General features: G+C 43.8%; 1 protein-coding gene across 2 annotated transcripts in view; it reads right to left on the reverse strand.

Moving 5' to 3' along the window:
• Positions 1–21369, reverse strand: part of PLXNB1 (plexin B1) — a 225110-nt gene that overhangs the window by 200343 nt on the left and 3398 nt on the right. The window contains exon 1 of one of the 2 annotated variants that reach the window (XM_069966854.1): positions 2054–2137. The exons of the other annotated variant lie outside the window; for it this stretch is intronic. The gene's annotated coding sequence lies outside the window, so the exon portion shown is untranslated. Of the gene's footprint in view, positions 1–2053; positions 2138–21369 lie in introns of those variants that run through there. 2 annotated transcript variants of the gene reach the window in all.

Below are 21369 nucleotides of genomic sequence, written 5' to 3' on the forward strand. Positions count from 1 at the left end.
GAATGATAAAGTGTACAGAGATCATGCCACATGGAGTTATGTAGGTAGTACGCGGCTCAATGAGATCTGTATGGATATCTGTATTCAGTGAGCTCCCCCTAGTGACGGCCGCAGGCAAACAGAATATTATCAGGAAATACGTTTTCAGTGTTGTCCCTACCCCCCCCCCCCCCCGGTTTAGTTTTTATATGGCTTCTCTCTTGATGTATATTGAAAACTGTATATATTTTTCATTGTTGTAGTTGACATCCCTGTCTCTATTGTGCTGTAAATGAGTTTGCCGCACTAAGAGAAATCACATTAAAAAAAAGTTCCCCAGACATAAGAGATCTTTCGGAGGCTTATGAATACCGATTCCAGAGTATAAAAATATCATTATTCACAAACAATGTAACATCCTAACTAGCAGTGAGACACATCCCTCATTACAGATGAACAGACGCCAGATGGTCCTGTGTGATAATTCATAGATGGAACTTTCCAGAGCTGACATCAACTCCCTCACATACAGCGAGATAAATTACACAATCTTACAGCTGAGAACAGGGCCACATTGGCAACTGGGAAACTGAAGGAATATCACTATGAGATAAAAGCTTATCAACCACTGACCAAAAAATCCTGTTTGGCTTATATGATGTTAGTGTATCTATTTTTAGGGAAGCTTAGTTGTAACCAGCATGACCTCTGTTATATCTATGATACTAGATGGTATAAAATCCTGTAGGGGTACTGCCTTGTTGGATTTGTTTATCATGAATGTAGGAAAGCTTAGAGACAACCCTGTAAGCTTTCCCAGAGTCCTGAATGGCAGATGTACCCAGTTATGCAGTGATGGATAGACATCCTATCCCAATATGAATACACATCTAGCTCACTAGTTATACACAAACCTATGAGAGTTTTAAGGCAATGCTGTTGGTTATCACACTGCTTTCTTAGAGTCCTGAATGGCAACTTGATCTAGTCATACAGTGATAGAGTCATTCACAATATTACTGCATACTTGCTTTTGATTTTTTTTCCTTTGGAAATCTGGAAAAGCTTTAAGGCAACCCTGTCAGCAATAATATTGGCTGTCACCCAACATTTCCAGAGTCCTGAATAGTAACTCTATCCAGTTATATAGTGAAAGATTCCATTTGCTCTGCAGAAATCTGGGAAAGCTTAGCCACAATCCTGATAATTTTACATGGGAACTTCTGCAGAATATATATATATATATATATATATATATATATATATATATTTTATTTTTTTTTATTTATTTATTTATTTTTTTTTTTAAAATCAACTGATACCAGAAGGTTATATCGATTTGTAAATGACTTCTATTTAAAAATCTCAAGACTTTCACTACTGATTAGCTGCTGTATGCCCTACAGAAAGCGGTGTATTCTTTCCAGTGTGACACAGTGCTCTCTACTGCCACCTCTGTCCATGACAGGAACTGTCCAGAGCAGTAGCTAATCCCCATAGAAAACCTCTCCTGCTCTGGATAGTTCTTGTCAAGGACAGAGGTGTCAGCAGAAAGCACTGTGTCAGACTTTCTGCGGTGCATACAGCAGCTGATAAATACTGGAAGGCTTGAGATTTTTAAATAGAAGACACAAATCTATCTAACTTTTTGGTACCGGTTGATATGAAAATAATATTTTTGTGGGAGTTCCCCTTTAATAGTGGATGTCCCCCAAACAGGTAAACGTAGAACAATGTTCCCTAACCTGCAGGCTGTCAGGGCATGCTAGGTGTTGTATTTTTGCATTGCTGGGGAACATATTGGGGAACACTGGCTTAAAAGCAGATGACATTTTAACAGGCAATCCAAGGACTTTGGATACTGCCAGAAATTATAGCGTCCACATATTTTTCACACCACCCAAAATGTACAGTATGCAAATAATACTTCCAATATAATTATTAATCTATATAATAAAAATGAAAGTCTGTCTATCCCGTATAGACTTCCAAACGCCTGAACCGTTTGACCCCAAATTTGTCCCACAGATACATTGGGTGCCTGGGAAGGTTAGAGCGAAGGTCCTGTCCTTACCAGATGTACAGGAGAGGTGGGGGAGGGGGAAGAGCGCCCCATAGAAATGAATGGGAAAATCTCCACACTGCACACACTTGCCAGCAGAAACGGCAGTTGGAAGCCTTAGCAACCAATAGGAATACTACTTTCATTTTCACAGGGAGCTGTGGTTGCTAGGGCAGCTGCCTCACAACATCCACAGAAATAACTGGTAGACCCCCTACTCCATCTATACAGTACATATATACAGGGCCGTATTACCAGCTGCTGCTGCCCTAAGCTCTAAACCTGAGGACGCCCCATCCTCACTCACCAATTAGCATAAGGATTGGTAGGTAATAGCTCCAGACGTCACATTTAACACTGCCACACCAGACCTGACCAATACCGCCATACTGTGACTGGATAACACTATCATACCAGACCTGACCAATACCGCCATACTGTGACTGGATAACACTGTCATACCAGACCTGATTCCACCATACTGTGACTGGATAACACCGCCACACTAGACCTGACCAATAGCACCAGACTGTGACTGGATAACACCGCCATACCAGACCTGACCAATACCGCCATACTGTGACTGGATAACACCACCATACCAGACCTGACCAATACCGCCATACTGTAAATAGGTAACACTGCCATACCAGACCTGGCCAATACCGCCATACTGTGACTGGATAACACCACTATACCAGACCTGACCAATACCGCCACACTGTCTGGAGAACACCGCCATACCAGACCTGACCAATACCGCCATACTGTGACTGGATAACACCGCCATACCAGACCTGACCAATACCGAAACACTGTGACTGAATGACACTGCCATACCAGACCTGACCAATACCGCCATACTGTGACTGGATAACACCGCTATACCAGACCTGACCAATACCGCCATACCCCCCTCAAAAAGACACCAGATTTTCGGGCAAGTCTGAATGGGAGGGTACTGCCCCTCTGCAAGGTGCTTCCCTAGGTACCAGACCATGGGTGCCTAATGGTAAATACGACCCTGCAGGACACTACAGGCATACAGGACCCCAAAACTATACACTACAGGTGCACGGGACCTCAACCAACTATATACTAAAGGTATACAGGACCCCAAACTTTACACTACAGGTATACAGGGCCCAAAAACTATGCTCTACAGGTATACAGGACCTCCACCAACTATATACTTCAGGTATACAAGACCTCCACCAACTATATACTACAGGTATACAGGACCCCAAACTATACACTACAGGTATACAGGACCCCAAAACTATACACTACAGGTATACAGGAACTTCACCAACTATATACTACAGGTATATAGGACCCCAAACTATACACTACAGGTATACAGGACCCCAAAACTACACACTACAGATATACAGGACCTCCACCAACAATACACTACAGGTATACAGGACCTCCACCAACTCTATACTACAGGTATACAGCACCTTCACCAACTCTATACTACAGGTATACAGGACCCCCAAACTTTACACTACAGGTTTACAGGAACCCAAAACTATACACTACAGGTATTCAGGACCTCCACCAACTCTATAATACAGGTATACAGCACCCCTACCAACTCTATACTACAGGTATACAGGACCCCAAACTATACACTACAGGTATTCAGGACCCTAATACTATACACTACAGGTATACAGGCACTCCACCAACTATATACTACAGGTATATAGGACCCCAAACTATACACTACAGGTATACAGGAACCCAAAACTATACACTACAGGCATACAGGACCTCCACCAACTCTATACTACAGGTATACAGCACCTTTACTAACTCTATACTACAGGTATACAGGATCCCCAAACTTTACACTACAGCTATACAGGATCTCCACCAACTATATACTACAGGTATACAGGACCCTCAAACTATACACTACAGGTATACAGGAACCCAGAACTATATAATACAGGTATAAAAGACCTCCACCAACTATACATTACAGGTATACAGCACCAACTATATACTACAGGTATACAGGACCCCCGAACTATACAGTACTGGTATCCAGGACCTTCACCAACTATACACTACTGGTATACTGGACCTCCCTCAACTATACACTACAGGTATACACCACCTTTACCAACTCTATACTACAGGTATACAGGACCCCCAAACTTTACACTACAGCTATACAGGACCCCCGAACTATATACTTCAGGTATACAAGACCTCCACCAACTATACATTACAGGTATCGAGGACCCTCAAACTATAAACTACAGGTATACAAGACCTCCACCAACTATACATTACAGGTATACAGCACCAACTATATACTACAGGTATACAGGACCCCCAAACTATACAGTACAGGTATACAGCCCCCCCTCAACTATACACTACTGGTATACATGACCTCCCTTAACTATACACTACAGGTATACAGCCTCCCCCAACTACACACTACTGGTATACAGGACCCCCAAACTATACACTATAGGTATACAGCCCCCCAACCCCCCAACTATGCACTACAGATATGCGAGACCCCTAAAAACTATACACTGTAGGTATACAGAATCCCTCCAACTATGCACTACAGGTATACACTAATTCCACTGATTAACTCAGATGAAACAATACCTTTAGATTGGCCTCCTGGGCACCTAAGAACAAATCTAATTAACACACTGACACTTTATACCCGGGCAGCGCCGGGTACATTTTCTAGTACTTCCATATAGTTCACACAAACTACTGTCATACAGTTCACTCATTATACTGTTCCATATAGTTCACATATAACAGTGCCCTAAACCACTTACTGGATTTTAGCTGCTCCCCCATTTCCATCGAAGGGAGACCCTAGAAAAAAGTAGCTTTGGGCAACTGCCCAGACTGCCACCCCCTAAATCCTGGCTGCAGTTTCACTGTAGCTCGGACTAATAATAAAGTATTTCAGTTATTTTCTCTTCAGCTACAAAAGATGACAGAATCTTCATACTTATGTTTTTTTTCAGAGGGATATTTTTGGTGGAACTATTTTAGGAAGAAAACATATTTGCCTTTGGCAGAAGACTCTTGATCTCTGAGCAAATTTCCATTGGCAAATATTCCTCGTTCCCAGTGCTTAGGATGAGAGAGATGCAATGGAAGTAGTGAGTGCATTGCCTGTAGCTGAGACAGCAGAATCTTCCATTGCTGTATGAACAGTTTGTGTAGCTCTAGGGAGTCGGAAGTTAATAAGAGAAGATCACTTGAAGCCATATAATGCTATAAAGTTATGATTTATTATAGTAAACATGAGTGAAAATTATTTAAAGGGGAATCACACCACAAGAAACCATGGTAATGAATCGTTAGGAAAGACTTTAGATGCTTTGCTTTCTGCTGCCTGGATATATTTACTTACTGTCCTCGGCACATACAGTTGAAAATTCACACTGCTGTGGATCCACATTGCTAGTGATATAATGATCATTAACTCTATTTGCATTGGCTTTCTGGTAAGCTGGTGCTTATTTATAGACAGCATCCAATCTGAACAAGCAATGCTGCAGTGTAAAGCACCGTACAATGGAAGAGCAATAGCCGAGGACACTGATGGTGCGTTTACACAGGCAGATTTATCTGACAGATTTTGGAAGCCAAAGCCAGGAATGGATTTGAAAAGAAGAGAAATCTCAGTCTTTTCTTTATGACCCGTTCCCTTTTCATAGTCTGTTCCTGGCTTTGGCTTAAAAAATCTGTCAGATAAATCTGTCTGTGTAAACGCACCATAAGCTAGTGATATAAGATTATACAGATTTATTAATTACTTCCTTAAAAGAAAAATAACAACAATAACAAAAACCTTAAAGGGGTATCCCCCCTCCCACAATTTTTTTTGCATTAATACGTTGCCCACCCATAGCTTTCCATCTTTCCAATATCAATTTATTATGGATTCTGCACAGTTTTGCTGTTATCTAGATGCATTCACCCCCACCAAACGCAGAGAATCATCAAATCTCAGTCCAACTCGACACGCTCCCTGCTCCTGGCCCTCACCCTCCGTTTCGGCATCACATGCTCTCCGTCTCTTCAATGGGAGGGGTTAGCGCTTCTAACCCTGCCCATTGAAGTGAAGGAGGACACTGTAAGCTGCTGCTGATCACTGTCTCTTGACTACCTTCCCCCAGGTCACCTGCGTGCCCCCCCACCCCACCACCCCTGAGCTCATCTGTGGCCCCTGATGTTGCCAAGCCCCCACCCCTGCAGCTCAACCGACTCACCAGCGGCACATCCCTCCCCCCTCAGAACTCACACGCGGCAGAGCATCAAACACCCTCCCCCCCGTCTTACCCGTGGCAACCCCACCTCCCTTAGGGTGGTATTACACGGAACGATAATCGGCCGAATTGGCCCGATTCGGCCGATTATCGCTCCGTGTAATAAATGCAACGATCAGCCGATGACAACGATCATCGGCTGATCGTTGATAAAGTTTAGAACCTATTTTCGTCGGGCGCCGACCGCGCACCGCTGCGTGTAATAGCGATGCGTGGCCGGCGACTAACGATATACATTACCCATCCACGTTCCAGGGCTGCTGCTGCCGTCCGCTTCTCCATGCGTCCCGCGCGCGCTCTAGCGTCACAGAGGCCTGTCAGCTGATAGGCCGCTCAGCCAATCACAGGCCGCGGCGGTCCCGGCCTGTGATTGGCTGAGCGGCCTACCAGCTGACAGGCTGCTGTGACGCTAGAGAGCGCGCAGGACCCCCGGGAGAAGCAGACGGCAGGAGCAGCCCTGGAACGTGGATGGGTAATGTATGCCAGTTTAGCAAGGGCTGCAAGGACATCGGTAACGATGTCCTTGCAGCTCTTGTCAAACGATTATCGGGCCGTGTAATAGGTCCAGTAAACGAGCAACGATCTAGCAGATCGCTGGTCGTTTACAGGTATTATCGGGCCCTGCTCGGCCTGTGTAATACCACCCTTAGGGGGAATACCCCTTTATGTATTCCAGTACTTATCAGCTGATGTATGTCCTGGAAGAAGTTTGGTAATTTCTTCCAATGGGATACAGTGCTCCCTGCTGCCACATCTGTCCATATCTTTTTGTTTGTTTGTTTTGGTTGATAAACTCTTAAAGGATAACTTCGGCATTGTGTTTTTTTTTTTCAAGCGGCAATCATCACCAGAGGGATGGTGAGTATAAAAATGTGTATGTGACTGTGTTTTTTTTTTGTTTTTTTTTTAAATGCCAGAGTTGTCCTTTAAGGACTCTTAAAGGGGTACTCGGGTAATTTTTTTTTTCAAACCAACTGGTGTCAGAAACTTATATAAATGTGTAAATTACTTCTATTTAAAAATGTTAAGTCTTCCTGTACTTACCAGCTGCTGTATGTGTTGCAGGAAGTGGTGTATTCTTTTCTGTCTGACACAGTGCTCTCTGCTGCCACCTCTGCCCATGATAGGAAGTGTCCAGTGCAGGAGAGGTTTCTATGAAGATTTGCTACTGCTCTGGACAGTTCCTGTCATGGACAGAGGTGGCAGTAGAGAGCACCATGTCAGACTGGAAAGAATAAACCACCCCCTGTAGGACATACAGCAGCTGTTAAGTACTGGAAGACAAGATTTTAAAATTGAAGTAACTTACAAATCTGTATAACTTTCTGATAGCAGTTGTTTTAAAAAACATTTTCTTTTCTCTCGATAACCTCTTTAAGAATCTAGGAAAGGTAGACATCAACCCATAAGGGCCATTACACCCACTGAGGTTGCAACCCTGCTTTTCATACATCCAATACGATTTTCTGGATGACACACAGCTTTTCCAGAACCAGAAATATATTGAAATGAATGAAAAGCAGAGAACAGCTATATTTTCTTTTATGTCTTGATTTCTTTCTGCAGTCGTCTCCCTGGAATATCTCGTCTTATTCATGAGAAGTGAATAAGACCCAGAAAGCTCACCCAGTGCTTCCCGATTCCTAATCTTTAATTAGGATGAACCAGTTCTCGCTCTCATTCTGCAGAACACATCTCAGAGGAATAATCACCAAAGCCTAGGAGCTAATGTGGTGCGTGGGAAAAAATTTGGGCTCCTTTGGTGCCTCCCCTTGTGTCGAATGCTTTTGAGGCAGCACAAGGATATGCACAGGCAGCCCGGGAAGAAGAAGGGAGACAATTGTATCCCATAACAACAGGAATGAGAGACCTAGTGACCACTGCACAGCATTAATGACTGCGAGCTCTGCGGCCAATCCAAGGCGTGGATAGTTACAGGGAGTGTGTGTGTGACTCTGGTTATACACTGCCCAAAAATGATTGGAATACTAAACAATTTCCCAAAACAGGGCTCAACTAGCCAGCCCCTTATATCTGAAGTACAACACCGCTGTGAACATGACTCTGGAGTTAACCCTTCAGTGACTCTAAGCAGCTACTAGACTATTTAATTTACAGAAAAGTGCATTAGTGATCAGAAAACGGATGATCTTGTTTTCATCTGGGAACTGTCTGCTTTTGTTGTAAGCCGATAAAGCATGGACCGACTAAGGATACGTTAGCAAGTTTGTGACTAAGGGTCATGTTACAGGGCCCGATCACTAATGTAAGTGAAATGAACCTATTAAACATCTTGATAATTGCGCAGCAAGGGCTGTATATATATATATATATATATATATATATATATATATATATATATATATATGTATGTGTGTGTGTGTATATATATATATATATATATATATATATATATATATACACACTCAAAGACCACTTTATTAGGTACACCATGCTAGTAACGGGTTGGACCCCCTTTTGCCTTCAGAACTGCCTCAATTCTTCGTGGCATAGATACAACAAGGTGCTGGAAGTATTCCTCAGAGATTTTGGTCCATATTGACATGATGGCATCACACAGTTGCCGCAGATTTGTCGGCTGCACATCCATGATGCGAATCTCCCGTTCCACCACATCCCAAAGATGCTCTATTGGATTGAGATCTGGTGACTGTGGAGGCCATTTGAGTACAGTGAACTCATTGTCATGTTCAAAAAACCAGTCTGAGATGATTCTAGCTTAATGACATGGCGCATTATCCTGCTGAAAGTAGCCATCAGATGTTGGGTACATTGTGGTCATAAAGGGATGGACATGGTCAGCAACAATACTCAGATAGGCTGTGGCATTGTAACGATGCTCAATTGGTACCAAGGGGCCCAAAGAGTGCCAAGAAAATATTCCCCACACCATGACACTACCACCACCAGCAGCCTGAACCGTTGATACAAGGCAGGATGGATCCATGCTTTTATGTTGTTGACGCCAAATTCTGACCCTACCATCCGAATGTTGCAGCAGAAGTGGAGACTCATCAGACCAGGCAACGTTTTTCCAATCTTCTACTGTCCAATTTCGATGAGCTTGTGCAAATTGTAGCCTCAGTTTCCTGTTCTTAGCTGAAAGGAGTGGCCCCCGGTGTGGTCTTCTGCTGCTGTAGCCCATCTGCCTCAAAGTTGGACGTACTGTGCGTTCAGAGATGCTCTTCTGCCTACCTTGGTTGTAACGGTTGGCTATTTGAGTCACTGTTGCCTTTCTATCAGCTCGAACCAGTCTGCCCATTCTCCTCTGACCTCTGGCATCAACAAGGCATTTCCGCCCACAGAACTGCCGCTCACTGGATGTTTTTTCTTTTTCGGACCATTCTCTGTAAACCCTAGAGATGGTTGTGCGTGAAAATCCCAGTAGATCAGCAGTTTCTGAAATACTCAGACCAGCCCTTCTGGCACCAACAACCATGCCACGTTCAAAGGCACTCAAATCACCTTTCTTCCCCATACTGATGCTCGGTTTGAACTGCAGGAGATTGTCTTGACCATGTCTACATGCCTAAATACACTGAGTTGCCGCCATGTGATTGGCTGATTAGAAATTAAGTGGTAACGTGCAGTTGGACAGGTGTACCTAATAAAGTGGCCGGTGAGTGTATATATATATATATATAGTGATGTCTGTGCAGCTCTTGCTGAATATAGTAAATAGTAAAGTATATGTTACGTCTTCACGATTCTCAGTGTTCTTCTCGCTTCTGTCCACTCGCTGCAGGAACTTCAGAGTTGGTCTCTGAAGTGACAGGCTGCTCAGCCAATCACTGACCGAGACAGGAGAGTGCAGTGGCCAGTGATTGGCTGAGCAGCCTGTCACTTCATTAACCAGCTCTGAAGATCCAGTGGCGGGTGAGGGCAGAGAGTAGAAGTGAGAAGGACACCAGGGAGTGTGGACAGGTATGTATAGGTTTATTATTTTTATACACTCTCATCAGCCGTCGACTGCGCATTGCTATTACACGTAGTAGAGGATTTTTAGGTTGGAATAAATGACAATGATCAGCTGATGATCGTTTCTTGGCTGATCGTCATCTTTATTACATGGAGCGATAATCTGCCGAATTGGCCTAATTTGGCAGATTATCGCTACGTGTAATAGGGCACAAAGACTATCAAATGGACAACATATATGGTATATGTGGCCACATTCACAATGGGTACTGGACTTTTATCTGTAGCTGTTTACAACTGTTGTGAAACTACAACTCCCAGTGTGTTCCCTAACAGCCACAGTTCATGATGGGAGTTAAAGAAGAGACACAGATTGAAGAAAAATGACACTGACAACATGAACAATGTCAGCTGATCATTGTCTTTTAACACAATGAAGGCAAACAATGCTGATAGCAGCGGTCTGCTGGCCATCACTCCGTGTAATGGGAGCGATGGCAGCAGACTTCCGCTCTCTTCTATGGGCTACCTGGACAATCTATAGATCGACCGGGCAGCCCCTCCCGCACACATCTCCCCGTGGCCCTCCCGACTCTTAAGGCCCTATTACACCAAGCACTGTCGGCTGATCCTTGTCCTTCAACATAATAAAAAAATTAGAACGATATCGACGGTCTGCTGGCCCTGTGCAATAGGAGCGGCGGTAGGAGACCGCTGCTATCTCCTATGGGCTCTCCGGGCAGCCCCTCCTGCAGCTCCCCATAATCCCCCCCACACACACACACGCTTTTACCCACTCGCTGTCGGAGCATATAATAGCATTGGCGGCGAGTGGGGAAGGAGGAACATGCAAGCGCTAATCTGACAAGTCGCCACTCGCTTGCTCCTCCAGATCGGCCCATATAATAGAGCATTAACTCGCTCCCTGTCGGTGCATGTAATAGCACTGGCAGCGATCAGCGATCGGGCTAACCTGACAGGCCGGCGCTCGCTTGATCTGGAAAAATTGCGCTGTGTAATAGGCCCTTAAGAAAGAGGTCTCATAGAACATGACACACTATCTCTCCATTTACCCTACCTCTGTCTGAGTCAAACAAGTATACAAGTGGATGGGGGGGGGGGGTGTTGCTGCTGCCTGAACAAACTTTCAACCAACAGCTGCTGGAGATGTAGCTACATGAACTGTAGGTGCAGGTTCTGTTCACATTGGGTTATGGCTTCTATGTGAAAAGCACTGCGTTTTTTAACAGCATGGCGTCAGTTTTCATATGTTTTTACCCTTATAATATGCTTGCAGTGGGCCCCGGTAACTTATACTGGTCAGGATATGTGGGTTCTTTTTTTTGTTTTTCTTTTAAACATTAAAATGCGTTGTAAGCTATGGACATTGTAGAAGTTTATAAAAAATATGGGTGGATATTCAATCTACCAGCATTATTTTTGGGGGGCTATCACAGCTGACTAGTCTTGAAGGGGGATGGGCAGGCAGAGTAGGTGCCCTCCTAGTGTGCAATGTGGAATGGGAGGCCCAATTTACGGACTATAAATATTTAAGCTTTGCTGTGCCTTTACTTTTTTTGTTTTTTAAAACCTAGACGTGCTCTGGAGCTATTAATGTTGCTATATATGTCCAGGGATGACAAGCTCAACTCTTACTACCTGTGAGCGGAATCAGAAGACAATTGAATGATTGTCCATCCTACAGCCATCACGCTGAGCTTCAAGGACACAGGGATGGAGGGCGCACTCAGCCTCACTCCTGGACAATGCACTACCACTTTATCACTCAGAAACATAGTTATAGCTCAGTCTCCTTAGCAGCTCATAGACAGCGAATTGCTTAGCAAAAGAGGACAAAGAGCACAGGACAAAGCTCCCTCTAGGTACTGAGAGTTTGTGATCTCTGCTGTGCCTGGTGCCCTGATGAAAGTGAGATACAGAATAGAATAAAATGTATATAATCAGCAGCTGGGTTGCTGCAGCAGTGATGTTATCATTGGCTAGAATTGATCTGTAAATGCATCCCAGCTGATAAAGTGTTAAATGCAGGTGGGCTTTGTCCTGCTGATCAATGCATTTATAGCTCTGCGATATACCGCAGAACTCTCTGCGCCGGGAATCAGCTGACCGCTGTTCTGCCCTGTTACCATGGAAACTCAAGGCATAAAAACCTTGAGTCTTTCGTTCGGTGCTTCATGGAACGGACAGATAATGAGGAGAAGTGCAGGGGTAATGGGAAATTAGATTACCCTGTCACCTCTCTGAGCGCTTTACAGCCAGGTGCAGGTGGGAACTCATTCCTATAGATCCTCCATCAGGGAGTTGTCAGGAGTCTTTCAATTTCTAAAGAAATGTTCCCACCCAGGGTCAGATTGAATTACCTTGAGCCAACCATGGAGAAAGAGACTTAGGACCCTCTATCCAGTGATATAGAACAATTTCTGCTTTCAGGGTATTTTAAATGGGCGCTGCTGTTTTAAACAACTTTGCTTTATTTAATAGCCTATGGGGGACATCTATTAAAGGGGTAGTTGACCTAAAAAAATTTTTTCTCAAATTAACTGTTGACAGAAAGTGCCAGAGATTTGTAATTTACTTCTATTAAAAAAATCTCAAGTATTTTAGTATTTATCAGCTGCTGTGTGTCCTGTAGGAAGTGGTGTATTCTTTCCAGTCTAACACAGTGCTCTCTGCTGCCACCTCAGTCCATGTCATGAACTGTCCAGAGCAGCAGCAAATTCCCATAGAAAACCTCTCCTGCTCTCCGGTGTGGAAAGAATATCACTTCCTGCAGGACATACAGCAGAGGATCCTATGTCCTTGAACTGAAAGAACTTTTTTTTTTATAAACTACCCCTCAAGGCTGGCATACTCATACGCCAGCCTTAAATAAAGCCCTGCCCTCAATTAGCCCACTAGATTTACTAAGAGATGCACACCTCTAATGGTGCGTTTACACAGGAAGATTTATCTGACAGATTTTTGAAGCCAAAGCTAGGAACAGACTATAAACAGGGAATGGGTCCTAAGTTTTCTCCCCTTTTCAAATCCATTCCTGGCCTTGGCTTCCAAAATCTGTCAGATAAATCTGCCTGTGTAAACGCACCATAAGTAAATCCAGCAGGATCTGCGCCTGTCACAGGGCTTGCGGAGGAACCTACACCTACTCTGGAGCAGGTGTAGATTTCTGTCATGGTTTACGCCTTTTTCCAAGTGTAAATCATGATATATTAGGCGCAGGAAGAAGCCAAGCCCATTAGGTGGGCAGCGCTTACACCTGGTGTACGCCACATGCACAATGATAAATGTGTTCCTATATGATTCCTAACATTTCTGGAAATTACTTAATGTGCCAAAAATGATCCCTTAACCCAGAAAACAGCTCTAAAATCTTTGTCACTAGGTGTCTCACTTCTCTGCAGTCTGCTGTTAATTGCCTGTTGTTAGGGTAATTCTGTCTCCGGTAAGAGTGAATAAGACTGTGTATCTCCAAGCTGTGTTTATTTTCCAGAGGATCCTCCCTGTCTCTGAAAGTTAAATCAAAGGCTTCCCCCAAATCTTAGCAGCAGTCACAGTTCTTAAAGGGGTTGTCCGGCGATAAAAATTATTCACAGAATAACACACATTACAAAGTTATACAACTTTGTAATGTATGTTATGTCTGTGAATGGCCCCCTTCCCCGTGTTTCCCCCCACCCACGCTAGACCCGGAAGTGTGGTGCATTATACTCACCGCATCTCGTGTCGTCCACGGTCTCCGATCGTCAGCAGTGACGTCTTCTTCGGGAGGCCAGCGGATCTTCCCGAGTGCCGGCCGCCCTCTGCAGCGTCATCCGAAGCTCAGCCGCGATTGGCTGAGCATAACTGTGCTCAGCCAATCGCGGCTGAGCGGCTGATGACGCGGCCACGTCATCAGCTGCTCAGCCGCGATTGGCTGAGCACAGTTATGCTCAGCCAATCGCGGCTGAGCTTCGGATGACGCTGCAGAGAGCGTCCGGCACTCGGGAAGATCCGCTGGCCTCCCGAAGACGACGTCACTGCTGACGATCGGAGACCGTGGTCGGCACGTGACAGGTAATGTATAGCGCACCACACTTCCGGGTACACGGGTGGGGGTGGTGGGACACGGGGAAGGGGGCCATTCACAGACATAACATACATTACAAAGTTGTATAACTTTGTAATGTGTGTTATTCTGTGAATAATTTTTTATCGCCGGACAACCCCTTTAATGTAACTAATTCCTTGCAGTGCTGTTTCTGTTTCTTTCATTTCACACAGACCCCTTTTTAAAGCTGGTGCATCAGTAACTACTTCTTCGTCCACACTCTATCTATAGTAGTGTGCTTTGTAAATAGTTAGCTCAGGACAATGCCAGAGTGTTTAGAGTACTTTCACCAGCACTACATGACGGCATAGAAAAGTGGAGTAGGGGCTGTACTTTGATTGGGCAAACAATTAAGGGAGGAAGTAACTGTAAGTACTACTGGTAAACAGCCTACCTCTGGTCCTGCCCTCTGTAATGGGGAGAATGAGGAATAGATGTGCACAATGGAGGAGGGAGCTCAGTAACAACAATAGGAGCACTGATATCACCTATTCATCACTCTGATGGGTTAATGTAATGCAAGCAGGTAGGCTTTTAAATATTTCTAGCCTTACACAACTGGCTGAACTGAAGGATCACCCAGACAGATTAGTAAGTTCCTTAAATCTGACACTTATAAATAAATAATAATAATAAATTTATTTGTATAGCGCCAACAGATTCCGCAGCGCTTTTTTTTCTATGCATACAGTACAGAGGTACATAATACGCAGTTAAATTGGAATAAATAAGTACATAGTTAATAAAAATAACAAAAAATACTAAATACAGAGTATAGACGAGACCTGCTCGTTGGAGCTTACAGATACACTTATTGGGTCTTTTAAAGGGAAGCTGCCATCACTTTCACGCTGCCTGAACCACAAGTCATTAGAGCAGTCCCTGGCAACTTCTCCCATCATCACCTTGATTGATCAATCTCTACCTGTTTAGCTATACAAAGAGTTCTATCAATCAAGAGGTTGCTGGGGACCACCCGGATGACTTATGTTTTTAGGCAGCGTAAAAGTAATGGCAGGTCCAGAACAAAATCCAGAACAAAATGGCGCAACATGCTGGATACTATGACAGAAACTTGACCATTGAAATCAACAGGGTCCATCAGGCTCCATTGGTGTCTGTCATGTAAGGGATCTGTCACTGCAGTCATTTCTATTGTGCAGCTCCTATGATAGAACAGCAATAATACTAGCGCAGATGTGAACCAATCCTTACGTTCACCTATCCCGCTCTTCTTAGCAGATGGTAATGTAATAGACCTTGTGTCATTTTCAGCTTTCAATAGCTGCATTTACTAAACCTGATTATTTGTGGCTGTGGGAGGTTGTGTGTCCGTCACCGCTAATCCGCAAAACACGCTGAGATCCAGGGATTGTTTTCTGTCTGGTAATGGGAAGGAGTTTAACTAATGTGACCCTTCAGTAAAGATGACTGTGCGTCCAATACTGGAGAAATTAATAGCAATGAGTTTGTTTTGTGTATCAGCGGGATCCCCACAATGCAGACATTCATTATTATACATGGGAAGCAGCTTGTGTACTGCTAGAATTGTCTGCTGCCGACTAATAGTTTATATTTGCAATTATATATTTGCTTGAGATCTTCCCTGTCCCTTTTAAAGGGGAACCCCACCTTGATATCTCTCAGTGGCATCTTTATTGATGTCCGGCTAGAGAAAACTAACTTCCTTACTTCTCTATAAGCTACGCACTGTAGACTAACAAGGAACAGCTAAATGGCCAAAGGGTCAGATGTAATCCGTAAAATAATTTTTCAGACTGACGTTATTATTTCCTCTAACTCTCTAATGCCACCATACAAGGGTTGGACAGAATTTGAGAGCAAACAAGGATAAGCCTTCCTGTCCAATAAATGTACATGCACATGGCTGACCCTAGTTATGCGGCCACACAGGATGCCAGCTGCATTGACATTAGGATGGATAAAAGATAGAGCTACTCGCCATCCATGCGGTCAGAGGCAAGACCGGCATCAGCACTTGAACTGTAAGTTCTCCTAATAAGTGTGAACAGGTAAATGTGATGCACTGACAGAGAGAGGAGCCACTGGCTCCCTGCCCTGCCAATCACTCTTGTGGCAGCCATGTTATGCCTGAGGTCATAGGAGGTCTCACTCTCCACCTGGGTTTTAGCGCTCAAGTGACGCCACTTAAGTGGTTCTTGCAGAGCACGGAGGTAGAAGAGATGCTGGCAGACTGCATGGGAGCCAAGTGAATATGGGTGTTTGATTTCTTTATATTTGAGAAGGGGAATGCTTACATGGGGGGGGGGGGATTACCAACATAGGGGGTAACATTTACTGGGGGGACTACCTACAAGAGGAGTTACTACATAGGCATACTACATTCTGGGAGGGGGGGTTAGGTATAGGGGGATAGCTGCAGGTGGATACTACCTACCTACCTACTATATGGATGAACAGTGGGGCCTAACTATCAAATGGTAACTCTGTTATACCCTGTCCTCACTCCTCACTAGCTGCTGCCACCCTGATTGGTGGTGTTCAAGTTCACGCAGTTTCTTTGGGATGCTACACTATGTAATGCATGTCCGTAAGTAGGACAAAAGTTCATGCTACTGTACACAGATAGGCGAGTATGCATGGCACTGTAAGCATGGCTGCTCACTTTACATTCTTAAAGGAGCAAAATATGTCAGATTTTGCAACCCCAAGAATTCTGCGCCTGTGGCCCTCCCCATGCTTTAGCAAACGCTAAGCCCCCTTTACAGTGTATATAACCCAGAATAGCTTCTATTCTGTGTCTTTACTCAAAAATATCTACTAATGTTTCAATTGTACCAGAGCAGGACAGAAATAGGGACTGCAGAATAAATGAAGTGCTGGTCCCCAGCCAATCCCAGGAAATAGTTGGACACTTTACTATAACAGAACAGTGATTTGAGTTATGACGGTCTAGTCAAAACACCGTAATGTTACTTCAAGGAGAAGTGACTGCCATTTTAGGAGGTAAGAATTAAGTATTTTTTTTTCGTTAACCATTTAAGGGTTAATTTTTTTCCTTCTGGGACGTGGCAAAAAATAGAAGAGAGATCCCCCTACTTTTGTTGGTTCACTTCAAAGGACAGGAGAGCTAAAGTTATCTATTCCCCAACCTGCTCATCCACAAGCAAGGAAGAGCAGTGTGACCTAAAACAGTAGATAAGGATATTTTCATGTGTATTGCTTTTCAATTTGTTGCAGTACTTTTAGCAACCAATGACTAGAATGAGTAGGGAGTGAAGCATGTAGCTGAGTGCTTCTCTCACCACTCTGTGTGTCTATGTGAGGGAGATGGTACCATTGATTTACACTGGGATTCTGTTTTGGTCACATGCGACATAACCCAGAGAGAATCTCTTCTGGCTTATCTAATGATTGAATGAGGTCTTAAAGGAGCTCTCCAGAATTTACTTTTGAGTTATATAGTGCAGCATAAGCTATTATTAGAGAGGACACTTCAGTGGAAGTTCCCTTTAAGAACAATACTGTGTTTTAGTAATCAGTTGTCACTGCATCTACATATCAGAAGGGCGAGCGTCAGATCAGAGCGCAGGAATTCACAGATGTGTCCTGTACAGACAGGACAAATATAAAGTGTCCAGTGAGGCTTGGTGACATGATGCCCTTCTGTTATCATAGCAGAAGGACTGGACAGGAGGCAGCGCTGGACTGCAGCACATACAGGCACCGGCATTCTGCAGCTCTGTCACATCACATTAGTGCACTCAAGCTTTTCCTCCATGAGAATTTTCACACCATGGAGTTGGCTTCTCCTATTGATGTAATCGCTGCCAGTTCTTTCTTGTGCTGTAAGTTGAGCAAAATGATGGCGGGAAGAGGCGGAGGATGAAAGGACAACATTCAGTATATTAGGTGTTGCTGACAGGGAAGGTAGCTATGATATATACAACGACTCACAGCTGCTATGTTGCATCCCAATGACTTCATGTTCTTCATTTACATACAGCACAGGCAGCAAAGTTTAATATCCAATAACATATTACTCCCGACATGTATAGAATGAGCGATAAATGACCTGCAGAACAATGCTGGCAGCTTTACTTAAAAAAAAAGCTGCTGCTGCCAGGTTCCCTTAAAGGGGTTATCCTGTGCTACAAAAACATGGCCACTTTGTTTCAGAGATAACATGACTCTTGTCTACAGTTCAGGTGCAGTTTGTAATTAAGCTCCATTCTATTCAATGGAACTGAATAACAAAACTCCACCCAAACTGGAGACAAAAGTGGGGCTGTCTCTGAAATAAAATGGCCATGTTCTTGTAGCACTGGATAACCCCTTTAAAAGGGTTATCCAGTGCTAGAAAAACATAGCCACTTTCCCCCCTTTCTTGTCTCTAGATTGGGTGGTTTCAAACTCAGTTCCATTGAAGTAAATGGAGCTTAATTGCAAACCACACCTGACCTGGAGACAAGAGAGGGGGAATGTGGCCTTGTTTTTGTAGTGCTGGATAATCCCTTTAAAGTGTGATGCTCCCTAGTGATAGTCCCCACAGGTCTTCCAGGAGGGGCTCCAGAGAAGGTTTGTGTCTCTTATGATGCATGTGGCGGTGCGGTCAAGGTAGTAAAGGTCCTAATGGCCCAATGAAAACATGTGCTATTACTAAAGTGCAATCAAAGGGGGTTAATAGGAATGATACAACCCCACAGAGTCATCACATCTCCTGCAGTACAAGAAAGCTGTCAATCAGCCCATACAGTGACACTGTGTATTCTTGTACACTATAGCATACAACCAGAGAAGTGCCAGGCAATCGTCAGGCTATGCCAAAGTACAGAGATGCAGTTTCCTGCTGGAGCGTTATGCTTGTACTCTATTATGGATTAAATAAAGCAGCAGCGTCCACACCATGCGACCTGTGTGATGCTATAATCCTTATCCCTCCTAATACTTTAGGAATGGTAATTCCCATGCACCATTGGTCGTATGTTTCTACATTTGGGCCAATTCTGCACAAGTTTGTACCTTGCACTTAAAGGGGTAGTGCAGCGTTTTTCTTTTTCTGCTTAATTAACACACATTACAAAGTTATTGGGTCGATGTCGTCACAGCAGGGGGCAGTCCTGGTTTCCTTCCTTCTGTCTTTCAAAGCAGTGAATGGGAGAGGAAACGACTGCTGGTGCACATGCGCAACAGCAGCCTTTTCATCGGCTCCAGCTTGCTCAGTCCTGACTGGCTGAGCTTGCTGGAAGCCATGTGATGCGCTCCAGCCAATGAAAAGGCTGCCGGTGCATTCACTGCGCTCAGACCCGGAAGTGAGGACGGTGGCACGAAGATGGCGGGGTCGGAAAAGTTGAACGGCGATCGTCACCAGTGGGATGGTAAGTATATTTTCAGTGTATGTCTACCCCTTTAACCTCTGATCTCTTTAACTTCCCCTACCTCCAGTTTCCCTTTGCTCTTTTGTCCTATTTTATTACTTTTCGCCATCTTTGAAGCAATATAGTATATTTCAAACTTGCCAACTTTTGAATATGTTTGAGTGAGTATACTCCACACCCCGTAGATTTGCCTGCTTCCCGGAGATCTCTACTTTTGCGGTAAGTTTCCTGAAATCCCAGGACGTCTGTTGGGCCTTTGTGCCCTGAACCCTCAGCTGTACAGCTCACATCCTATACCTAGTGTCAGGATCTTAGATCATCAGTGCTACTTAAAGGAACAGTCAGGGGGCTGCTGGAAGCAGACACATTAGGTAAATGTCACATTCCATTACGGTGAAGAACAAGGAGCAGGATCCTTCTGCCATGACCTCTGCTAGGATAACATAATGGAAGGGAGGGAAGCTTCATGGTCTCCTTTGAAATGTCTTGTGGATGTAACCTTTGTCGCACAGTGTCATTAAAGGTTGCCTTGGACACACCGGAAAGACTGGGAAAATGTAAATCCTTACTCAGCTATGTCTAACCCAAAAGTAAGGTGAAGTCATCCTCTAGATCAGAGTTCCTCAACTCCCACCATGTCTTGGCAGCTGGTGGCATAAATGACATTTCACTGCCCATTGTAGTTGTTACCTAGCTTTGTCTACAAACCAGAATGGAATACTGAGGCAGAGCTTGAAACTTCAGGACTTGGGCCTTGTTCCCACCCATATTTTTTTCATATAATAGAACATAGCCAAAGTAATCAATGAAATATAACACAAGTTGTTATTTTTTTTAAATATATATATATATATATATATATATATATATATATTTATCCTGTCAGACAACCCCTTCAAATACTTCCAATATTAAGACAGATGTGTTCATGTTTCTGACCAACTTTTATTGTTGCTAAAAGCGCCCCTTAGTGGACACATCAAGCAGCTCTATCTTGACTAATAAAATGTTTTGATTCTTGTGCATATCTTAAGAATGGCGGATCTGTCATTTAAGGTGAATAAACTTTACTAGAACAGTGCTGATATGTATGGAAGGCAAATATTGCCAATAATACAATAGTTCCCATATGACTGCGCTTTGTACGGTTAACTTGGGAGCTCATGTATTAATTCTTTGATGTCCTCAATCTCGCCTCTTGTGGTTTTTACAGCCGCCTTCCATCTCTCCTTGTGTCCTTTCATATAATCCTCCTTTTCCCTATCAGGAAACCACAGACATCAGGCTCCTGCTGGGTTTATAGAATATATATTATTTCTTCTGGCTTCTAATTTAACCTTCTGCCCTGTGACTGCTACAGCCACTCGCTGCAACACTCTGATCTCTTGAGGCTTGTCCTGACGTGGACTTTTCCTCAGGTTCTACCAGTTCCAGTTTAATAAGCTCCTGTTCTTGAATTTTTGACGGTAAATGTGACATGACTGCGGCGGATGAACATTAAACAGAAAATCATTAAAGAAAACCATTAGAAGTTTATGGAGATAGTTGCCGAATGATTGGGTTCAGGCGAACGGTTTCAATGTTAAATCAAGAGAA

This window comes from Dendropsophus ebraccatus, chromosome 4 (genome assembly GCF_027789765.1).
Source record: "Dendropsophus ebraccatus isolate aDenEbr1 chromosome 4, aDenEbr1.pat, whole genome shotgun sequence".
NCBI lineage: Eukaryota > Metazoa > Chordata > Amphibia > Anura > Hylidae > Dendropsophus > Dendropsophus ebraccatus.